The 12,114-nt window shown below is 33.6% G+C and overlaps 1 protein-coding gene across 16 annotated transcripts in view; it reads right to left on the reverse strand.

Annotated features, from left to right (window-relative positions):
- rg (rugose) overlaps positions 1-12,114 on the reverse strand; it is a 483,271-nt gene that overhangs the window by 102,103 nt on the left and 369,054 nt on the right. The window lies entirely within an intron of this gene.

The raw sequence follows: 12,114 nt of genomic DNA on the forward strand, positions 1-12,114 counted from the left end.
AGATATTAAAGTAAATGTGATTTATTTTTTCAACTTTAACACCCTGTAGCTCAGTGATTATCAACTTTTGGACTGAGGCAAATTTAATTAAATCGACTTATTTTTACTGAAATAATCTGCGGTATCATTTTAGCCACACAATTCGAGGACACCCTTTACATAGTGTGTAACAAAAGTTTGGACACGATTTTGAATGCGAATTTTATGTCATTTTGCTTTTACATTTTTACGATTCAGGTTTTTTTGCATTTATTTATATTAATTATTTAATAGTTATGCTAGATTTAATGACGAGTTCGGCAATGTGACCAAACTTAGTGTTTCCGAAATTTGTTCAGGCATTGAAAATTATCATTACAGATTATGAATGTAGCACCTAAATGGTGTGGGTATGATCCCTGCGGTATAGCTCTTCTGATGATCTCAGGTGTGGATTACTGTCCCATCTCTACCTGTTGAGTTCAATCGTTGAAGTAAAATCCTATCTAATCATTAACGGTGCATCTGATGTCTGTGGAGTCAAAGTTACGCAACAAAAGATTGTGGGCCATCTTGTTAAGTCCCCGGCTCACGTCGAAAACCAATCCCATAAGTGCGTCCTTTTAATTCAGACTTTCATGTGTTAATCCCACATAAGCCCATATTTTCTTGAATCAAAACGAGTAGTGCCCCTTAAAAAATACAGCTATACTTGACTACCGTGTATACGTTACGTTTTTTAATGCGCAACATAAACTGTAACTCTAACAGAACAGAACTCAACATGGAGTTAAAAATGTAATTAGTAAAGCCCTATGTTGAGTATTTAAAACGCACTGTATATCACGTCTATATTAAAATTTCATTTAGATATCTTTTCGTCTTTAGAAATAATTATCCGTCCGCTAATGCTAATGGCGTACTCGCATATCTAATTAATAGTTTATATCAAAAAGCGTGCTCAGGGCTCAGGTGTATTTTAACGATAGTTAGGTCTAGATATATACATCAAAATAGGTAGCAGCAAAATGCATTAAGAGGCGACGCTCTGACCAGGCCTGCAATCGAATGAATACTTAAATACTGTGGTAAACAACACAGTATCAGTAGTAATTTGCCTTATAGGTACGGCTTGGCTAACCTATATGTACACAACGACAAAGGTGGTAGAAAGAATTATCACACTTTAATAACCGAGTTTTTTCCGTTGAATTTCACATATACACTGTAATAGGCATGTTAACAAAAAGAATAAAATTCAGTTTAGGCGTTAAAAATGGGCCATGAGCTGTGTTATTGTAATCACATAGTAATACGCGAAATTTTTAAAAATTTTGAAAAACTGGTCTATTTAGAAAATGAAATAAAAAGAAAATTCATAAAAGGTGAATCAGGAATTCTCGGATATATTTCTTCGAAGTTTAATATAAACATACGTCGGCAAACGCTTCGTTACCGACCTACTTGGTGTTGAAGTTTGAAAAGAGCTCTCAAAATTTTCTCCTAGAGTCAATAAGATATTTACTTTAAGTTCGGGGTGGATTAAGGATGCACAAGGATATGCCACTCTCATTCTGAAAATTTACAGGGTGACAGTCACTATGGAGCATAAAAAGTTCGGGGAAATAGATGAGTACCTCACACAAAAACAACTCTCGACCTGGGTTCTTTACCAATTTAGCTCACACTGTATATCGGATTCGAGGAGGTTGCCATTTTCAATTCGCCAAAATTTTCTACCGAACGTAATCACCCTGTGACTTACTAACAGGTTACGTGTATTCTCTTACCGAAATAGTGAGACATTCTTTATTTTAGAGTTTGCAATATCTCTAGGCATCGTGAGTACACAAAACTGCGATAGAATTGAGGATCGATGTCCTGTAGCCCACCTTTACGGGTGGTCGTTCCATATCCTGATTACAAGTTCTAAGTAAACAGTCGTAAGATTGATTAATAACGTGGTAGCTGCCGTTCGGGGTCTGCCCGTCAAGAACCCAATTTCCGACGACTCTTCTAAATGGTAACAATTACCACCGACTCAATTTACTTTTTAATTTAAAAGCCTCTTTATATGCAGTTAGTCTTGGACTCCGCGTACTTTGTTTTTTACCGTTTATCCTGCAACGATATTAATGATTTTCTGATGCAAATCGTTACGTATCTTGAGATGGATGGATGGCAAATTGTTTTCTTATTGCCGTTATTAATTACCGTGTTGTGCTTCGCTCTGCATGAACATTGCCATTTTATTTGCACTGTACTTTATAATATTATAATAGTAGTTCAGTGGTCCCCGTTCGATTCATCAGACCAAATTTATGAAGACCTTGCAGCAAAAAGATAATGAAAACTAACATGTACGGGTCGATGATTTTTTAACCCAGCCACACTTATTAAAATATTTAGTTTTAAGTGGACAACCGTAAAATTTTGTATAATCGGGCTCGAGCAGGTAGTGCAGTCGTCACAGGTGGCTTTTCAGGGTCTGAGTAGAAGTTTTCAATGATATACATATAAAGGCACATACTAATATGAGAAAACTTTAATTTTGATTAAATCACATTTTATTTTTCCATTTTCGAAAGCTAATTGGGACCCACTATTCTAAAATATTTTAAAAAAATTTTACCAAAATTTCTGTTTTTCCCATGATCTTCGAACACAGTGAGAAGAATTTTATTGGGCCGTAAAATCTGAAAAATTTTCATTTTATCGCCAATAACCTTTTGAATCAATGTAGTGGTACACTGCATTGGCTCAGAATATGACCATATTTTTGTACAGAATGTCCTGAAATTAGGGAAAAATATTTTCACAACGAAAAGAGCTACATGGATTAAATGTCTTGCATGAGACGAGTTTCAAAAAATACTTTAAAAAATTCCTAATTCGTAACAAGTTCATACATGTTTTTTAAAAATTTTTTATTATAAGATGAAAAAATGAGAAAAAAAGGGCACTTGAACTTATTCAAACTACACCCTGCATCTGTAGAACTACACCAATCGTTCTTACTACTGGTCGCATGATATTTTTCGATGAATTACGAAATGAAGGTGCTTTACATAAACAACAAATTTTATCGCAATTGGCAAAATATCACCACCAGTTTTTTAATCAATGAGTCCCAGTGATTTTTACGTTACGAGGCCCTCGTAATTGTCGCTTGAGAACCAAACTCAAACGGACACGCTTCAACCTTAAAAGTTTTATAGTAATAATTAACTAGTGGCCAACTAAGAGGATAAATCACGAAAGAATTGTGAAACTGAGCAGGTCATTAATATTTTCCCCAAGAACAAAAATTGATTCAGATTTATGGGGCTGGCGCGATCGCAGGTAAACACCACATCGCCCATGGTATGTTGATACTATTCGAACTAGATTCCAATCTCATTTATCTATTCGGTCGGGTCTAATGAACGTTACTACACAATTAACTATAAGCGGCGGGACATATCTTTAAAAATTAATACTTGGACGATGATAGAAGTATTTTTGTAATAACACACATGTAAAGATAATAATTTTATGTCGGGTCCAGGTTTTGGATAGTTGCCTGTTGATAATTGCAGAGTAGACTTGAATAAGGGGTTAAGCGCCAAAAAGCAAAATTTTCAGGAGAATCAAAAAAATCATTAATTTAACCATTTTATGAATAAAACCATTCGCTGACTTTCACACACACACACACACACACACACACAGACTGAAACTGTGTGTTGAATCAAACTTAGTTCCTTATAAAGACATAAATCATGACATTGAGCGCCTTTTTAAAGAAAATAATACATTTTCCTCCTTTTGGCACTGAGCCCCTTATTCAAGTCTGCTCTTCAATTATTGTCCGGGACAATTGTCACATGACAGTGTCCATGAGCATCTTTGACATTCACGCATGTGACTTTGGTTTGCGTACATCGAGTTTTCTTTCTATTTCGCCATCAAAATGACAGTTTTACCGCAGTGTTGTGACGTAAAAATAGTGTTGAAATGAAACCATTTCGACACCATTTTATCCATTTTGCTCATTGATGTTGGCAGTATACGAATTGCCACTTATGAGTTCCCTGCAGTGGAAATCGTTACCTTGGACGCATTGCATTAGAAATATTAGAAATTAGCTTTTAACCGTGCAGGTCTGAGCCCAAAAATATGCAAAATAAAATCGAGAATTTTTTATCTTTTGCAAAATTGATTGGGAGGACACGCAGCTTTTGATACACTTTGCACTCGAATTAAAGACATTTTAGGTAGGTGCCCCGCCCAATTCTGTGCGTAATTGACGCCCGTTTGATGCGGTCTTCATGATATCATGCCGTCGGTTCGACGACCATTTTAGAAGATCCCCAAAGTCACATAAGCGAAGGAAAAATTATGTCAGACTTAAAACAAAGAAGAGTAGCAAGGCACAAAACTTGAAGTGGCGTCATTGATAGGGCCCCAGACTACTTCGGAATCACTTTTCAGCGTCGATTTCAATTAGCGGTCGTCGAACAAACCAAATAGCCGCGGGGTCGGGCGGGTAGCCGGGCCCGATTATTGGGCGTAATTTATAACATAATTATATGGCGATTGTGACAGGGTGTTATGATGCTGCGTGGGACTTTGGCAGTAGTTGCGGGACCACCGAGACCGACCCTGCTAATTCTAGGGATTATCAGGTACTCGATTACACGAGGCAAGACCCTATGAGGGTGATCGATGGAGACTCGCTTAGCTGGGGGCCCAACTAGCTATTTTTGCCACGTTTTCGTCCTCCGGCTAGGTGATATTGCTTGAGAAACTTTGGCGATTCCACTGAGAAGCCAGGGAGTGTTCCCCGCATTCAGAGCTGTAAAAGTATCTAGTGAAATGATACTTTAGAGTATCAATGACCCAATTACCCAGATTCTTGGGTGCTCTTTTAATGGTCCAAAAAGTAACTATATCTTAGATGTTTACTTTATTAAAGTATCTTGAGAAGATACTCATAAAAAATATCTACATAGCCGTGAAAATATCTTAAATAATTATGAATAATTCAGTTACTTTTTAAGTATTTTAAGATCCTTTTCAAGTATTTTCGGTATCTGCCTTTAAAGTGATTAACTGAATAATTATTATTCTGTTAGGTACGATAGCACAGAAAGAGGCAAATTCGATATATTTGAATTTGAATGTTTAACAAATCCAAGATAACTTTCAAAAGCGTCTTATTTTTATAATAGTTTATTGCAACCTTTTATATGAACCGATTTTTTGCATATACAGGTCTCAGAAATCCTCTTTTCAAATGCCTATACAGCGTGTCCCATGAATATGGGTCTCTATTTTGAAAACTATGACTAGGAAAAAGTCGAAATTTGGGTATCATATTAAAGTGAAGGTTATCTATTGATTAAAAATATTTTCATGAAAATACCACTTCCGGTTACACCAAAAATGAATGTCAACTCGGTTATTTCAAATGGAACACCCCTGTTGTTGTTGTGTGTTGATATAATATACAGGGTGTTCCATTTAAAATAAATGAGTTGACATTCTTTTCTGGTATAACCGGAAGTGGTATTTTCATGAAAATATTTTTAATTAATAGATCACCCCCACTTTAGTATTATATTGAAATTTCAACTTTTTCCTAGTCATAGTTTTCAAAATACGGATAGAGGACTATATTTGTGGGACATCCTGTATATTGTGTCCAATATAAAAATGTCCAGCATGAGAATCTCGTAAACGATACTGGACACAGACCTAGTTAAATGGATGAAAAGTTGAGCATTCACGGGAATACTATCATGGTGCACACAGTTCTACAATATTGAATAATTACTAAGTCCCGAGAATCAATGAACTCGTAATAAAAAGATGAAAGATGAAAGATAAAAAGATGTCTTAAAATCGACAAAAAAACTCATCAGGGTTGTATTTAGACAAAAAAGTTGATAATCATCGTTGATACCAAAAATATCATGAAATGAAAGCAAGGCTGTCGCTTTCAAGCTTATAAAAAACTGCAATGGAAAAGTGGTTTTAGTTTTCACCTGTCTTCTATCATACCTGGGGATTTTTTTAATTAAGAAATTTATTTTTTTTGGAATAATTTTTAAAAAAATATTTTGTAGATGTATTTGTGTCGTGAAACTACTCCGTTGAATGCGCGACTTTTTCCTCATTTTATTAAGTCTGGATCTATTATCGTTTACAAGTTTCTTGCAACAAGCCTTTTTAACTTAGGTTTGATTGTACTGATGCCATACATATATTTTACTAACTCTACAGTTAGTTTTATCGCCTGAAAAGCGATACACTGCAGGTGGGCAACAAAGACCTCGACCTATATGAACTAATTTAATTTTTGCCATTTCTTGTATTTTTGGGTCAACTTAATTTTTTTGCTTTTTGAAACTTTTCTTTAATTTGTCGATTACCTCAACTTCTTTATATTTCAGATTAATATGTACGTATTACACTGTTTTGTAATCTAAAGAAATTATTTCCGACTTTTCAGTAGCCCGAAATAACTTAAATTTGTAAATTTTGAGAAACATGCTCAACAATAACATAAATATACCTAAATCTCAAGAATAAGTTAGCATTCCCGCGAAGCATAGAAAACAGGGAAATTGTGAATTTTCCTTTATTTACTGCATACCATTTACGTAATATTTTATGTTTTCTACATTCATTCATGACAACATGTAAAACACCGCCAAGTGGAAAACTATTAATTTTTAACGTAAAACAAAGTGATGAATGTGTCGTGTGGCACATGAACACGAAGGAAAATTTTTTTCTTCATCTAGAAATGCAAAAATATGACCGCCAAAAGAAAAATAAAAGTTAATGATGGTTCCAGATGTATTCCACCCAAGAAAACTTAAAATGGCTTTTTGAAAACGCATCATGTTAGTTCCTCGTCTTAGTCTACAGAATAGTCTACAAATGCAGTCTCTGTAGATAGATCAACAATTTGTTTTAAATCTAAAGAAATTTTTATTTAAGTTTTTATCTGTTTAAATAGATCAGATAGTTACAAAGAATTTACAGAGATGGATATTTTCCTAGTCTCTTAGTTACACTTCAAGTTACTTTTTGAAGCTAAAAAAGGATCAATTAAATTATGTACCTGAATAAATTTTTAAGAAAGTACTTAAACCTATATAGATCTTCTCCGAAACATCTCTCACAGTTCTGCCTGCATTTAGGTATTTCGTGGATAATAAAATATTAAGAATTGGTTCAATGCGACTACACGCTGTGAGGTGTCATATTAAATGATTTCGCTTATTCATATTGTGCATACCTACCTGCTTTGATACACACCATGCCGGTTTTATCTGGGCTGTAATGATGCCGATATGAAATTCGCCATGACGCGAAGGTTTATTATAAATTGTAATATCTGATAGAGTCTTGATAATACGAGCAAAAATTTCTCCACAAAGGTATTAAAAATTGTACCAGGTAGTGATTAAAATAATTTCTACTAATTAGTAGACACTTTTAATTATAGTTCTTTTGTTTGGCTAAAGTTTTAACACACCTGCCTGATAGGCCAGTTTATCACTCAAATACGACCCTGCCACCCAAGAACTATAATCGACCTGATGGCAAGCTGCCACATAGTTCCGAAATACAGCGCATCTAATCACTTCTGACTTGTTACGCCCACCGATTAACTGGCAGACTACCTACTCATCTGTTACATAGTGTAAATACAGCGGTCACAAACAATGTTTGCCAAAAATTCCTAATTTGCAATGTTGTTTTGAAACAATTATTTTTTAATGTGTATTTCAATCGCTTTCAAGAAAACAATTATTAGTCTCACTACCTATTGTATACAGTCGAACCTGTTTTTGTGCGATAGATAGGGACCGCATAAAAGAAATCGCATAAAAAAATATTCAGAAATTATATTAATATTTATAACAGATCATCTTTTACAACATACGTATTAGAGATTTTTTTTTATGCGGTAGAAAGGGACCGCATAAAAAAGTCACACTTAGAAAATATGTCGAAGATTTACGAAATAGTGAAAAAGTGATTTTAAACAAAATAAATAATTAAATTATACATCACAACATTAAAAGAAACATTATTTTAGATATTTTTAGAATTAGAATTTATTTTTATTTATTTAATTTTTTTAATTTATTTTTTTTTAATTAGATTAGAATATATTTTAGATCTGGAGAAATTTTCAAAATGCACATAATTCACTGCTATTCGTCGTAGTCCAAAATACGCATCTTCTTGTGATAAACTGGTTCAAAATCGGTTTCATCGCTTTAAGATAATACAATTGATTTATTTTTCGTTACCATAAAGTCTGTGATGAGTTTTTGCGACAACGAGCGTTTACTCAGCTGCTTATAAACGTCACGATAGCCAGATATACACAATCGAAGCTCTTTTTGGAATTTCAAACTCCTTTCAGAATTGTTGTCTATTTTAAGAAAATGCTTTTCCAGTTTGTTACAAACCTGGATTCCTGCATATATTTTATCCGCTGCCATAGAATCCGGTTCTTCATGTTTTTGTGCATTATCTGTCAAGTTACTGATAATGTCACTATCATTGATGGTTTCGTCTTCAATCATTTCGACAAGGTAATTTTCGTTGAAAGTGTTGAAAAAGTTGAAAGAGTTGAAAGTCTCCGTTGATATTATGTGCTAATGCAATTATTTCTGTTGATAACGTAGACTTGATTTCGGTTACATTTCTATTAATGACACATCGTATATGATGACACAGATCGATTTCCAGCACGAATTTAAAGTGTGTTGTTTTAGTTGAGCAGTTGCTGCAGCAACGTGGTTTATGCAGTCTAAAATCGAAAACTTTTTCCAAACTTCAGTCAGGCTTATTCCATCGTTTTCTAGTTTTTTCAAAATGTAGCTGAAAGTTAATTTCACATAATGTTCCTTAAATGTTGCTATTATGCCCTGGTCCAATGGTCGTACAAGACTAGTCGTATTGGGTGGTAAGAACACTACTTGTACATTAGGATGTTCTAAACAAGGATGGTCGGGTGCATTGTCAACAATTAGTAGCACTTTAAAAGGAAGATCCATCTCCATCATATATTTTTCAACTTCTGGTACGAAGCAATCATTGAACCATGTTGTGAAAACAGCTGTGACCCATGCTTTTTTTATTTGCCATAAAATGTACTGGAAATTCAGCTAAATTTGTGTTTTTTAGAGCACGTGGGTGCAAAGCTTTATTTTTAATAAGTGGTTTTACTATTCTTGTACCAGATGCATTACTGCAAAGGAGTGTAATTCGATCCTTTGCAGCCTTAAAACCAATTGCAGTTTTTTCAGACTTGGCAATGAATGTTCGACTGGGCATCTTTTTCCAAAATAACCCAGTTTCGTCTGCATTAAATACTTGATCTGGGCAATATCCACCGCCATCAATGATTTTTGCCAGTACTTGGCAATAATTCTTAGCAGCTGTTTCATCGGCGGATGTAGCCTCACCTTGGATCTTCACATTGTGAAGTGCGTGCCGTCTTAAAAATCCAGCTAACCAGCCATTGCTTGCAGAAAATTTCAGGTTTTCAAAGCAGTTAGAGGAACTAGATAGTTTTAAATTCTTCAGTTGATTGAAATATTGCTTAGCTTTTTCCTTAATTAAATCTCCGTTAATTGGGATTCGTTTTTTAGTTGAATCATTAATCCAAATCATGAGGGCCTTTTCCGTTTTCTCTATTACAATATTTCTTGAATACGACGCTCTTTTTCTACTTTCGTTTGTTGCACAATTAATAGATTCATTTATTTTACCAGCACGTTTTTGTATGGCCCTTATAGTAGATTCACCTAATCTAAATTCGTTAGCAATAGCTGTGGATCCTTCACCATCTGCTAGTCTATTTAATATTGCAATTTTAGTTTCTAATGCGATTGTCTTTCTTTTCACTTGTCTTTTTATTTAATTTTTATTCATTTTAAGCGAGTTCTTATGTCTGAAAATAAAATAAAAATCATAAAAACTATGTCAAAATAAAAAAAAAGTAGTTAATGTATCTTTAATCTCAATATAAAATTAATTCTTAATCTCGCGAGTCGTGGAGAAAGCTCTGAACACGAAGTGTATGCTGCTAATGCGTAAAACAAGAACAATTGAATGTGCATTGTCAAAAGTATATGTCAAAAGTATAACAAATGAATATCGCTTCCAAAAGTAACACGTTTTTCTTTTCACCGTCGAAATTCATATACCGCATAAAAAAAATCGCATAGAAAAGGATCGCACAAAAACAGGTTCGACTGTATATGTTAATGCAACCGATTAAAAATCTCGGCTGACATTGTTTTTCCCCTCTATAAATAAAAGACAGTGACGTTTGCTAAATTTGACAAATTATGTCAAATTTTAATATATAGGCATGGGTCAAATTTCTGAACGGTTGACCTTATGTATAAATTTAACACAATCCTAATAGTGCACGGGCATAAATGAATTATAGGTTCGAATGTACCTCATAGCTGCACAGGAATGCCAATACGAAACTGATAATTAGCTATTTCGATTTTTTTGTTGAAAAGTTTAAAATAATTTTACTCAAATAACTATCCTGAAACAGTAGAAAATTTATGAAATCGCTCTTCTTTGAAAATGGCGAGTTAGAATTTTCCGCTATGATCTTCTACATGAATCAAATTTATATTTCGGTGAAAACATATTCTACAATCGATATTTTCAATAAATATTGACAATCCTACCGTGCCCTAGTGGAAAATAATGTGAAATGCCTGTGCACAATAAAATTTAACAGTAGCTATCTAACTTAAGTCATTTGTCATAGTCATATTCGGCCACTTTCAATTTCTCCTCTGAGTAGGTAGCTAATGGAAATTTAATGCACAGTGTCGGCATCCGGAAAATACATAGATCGATTTTGGAAAAACTTTAAAAGTTAGAAATCTAAAATTTTGAGGGGATACTTCACCTAAAATATATTTAAGATTAATATTTCCGATTATACGAATATAAAATTTCAACTTATTGTCGACTAATCTTGATCGACTGCCTAGTAATTTCGACTTTTATTAAATTATTAAAATATCTCAATTATTAATAGTCATCATTTCGTTAAATTCAAATTGCAAAAATATTTCCCAAAAAAACTTTTTCCCCAAAAGAAGCAGACGAAGACCATTTTTAATATTTGATGTAACTAATAATATGTTGATTTCCTTATATTTATTATTATTATTGACATTTAGTCGGAGGAACACTGACGAAACAGGAAAAATTACGCAACTGATTTTACAGTTTCTGCGTCTGTGTAGTTTTCGAAGCGTCCTCGTACGCGAGAACTCAAAACTGCTGACACTCAATTTTATACGCGGCGTTTTCTAAAGGAGAGCTAGAGGACTATTCGCTTTGATACCTCTTTACATATATTTAGTCATTTAGATATACCCCTTTTTTTACCCTTCAGTTACAACATAGCCTTTGGAATTCAATACATATTCCTTTCTGTTTTCCAACCAAGTGAGTTTAATTATCCAGTGCGCCCATCCCAAAAAGTTAACGCGACCAATAGGTCCTCCACATTTCAACAGCGTCAAACATCGACTTTAACTCGCATTTAAAAACTAAATAATTTTTTTTTTTTTTTTTAATTATCCACTTTATTTTGTACTTATTTATGTTCAATATCATTCTATATCTACCTGTAATAATTAATTACAATGAATGGAGTAACCGCAAAGCAGATCTGCTTTCAAATTTCCATTTTATAATTTTATTACTTACTTCATATTCATTGTATCCACTTCGGCGTAAAGGTTAAAATTCCATACTTATTATTGTTATTTCCCTCATGTCATAAATTAGAAAAAAAAATGGTTTTGTTAATTTATACAAAGTATGTATATCATTAAACCTCTAAGTATTTCGTAAATATTAATAGATTTATCAAAGTTTAATCATAAACGTTGTATGGATACAGAAGGGTATTTAAATATTTATGTTTTTCATAAACCAGACGTTAAATATATTTTTTCGAAACGTCGCAATAGTACAGAATGGCAAATGGTTGCTTTTTTTTAATTATAAATAATTGCTAGCAGAATACGTAAATAAATTCTATAAGAGATATTCTCAGTTTCAAGAAGAAAAAAA

Source organism: Euwallacea similis, chromosome 3 (genome assembly GCF_039881205.1).
Source record: "Euwallacea similis isolate ESF13 chromosome 3, ESF131.1, whole genome shotgun sequence".
Taxonomy (NCBI): domain Eukaryota; kingdom Metazoa; phylum Arthropoda; class Insecta; order Coleoptera; family Curculionidae; genus Euwallacea; species Euwallacea similis.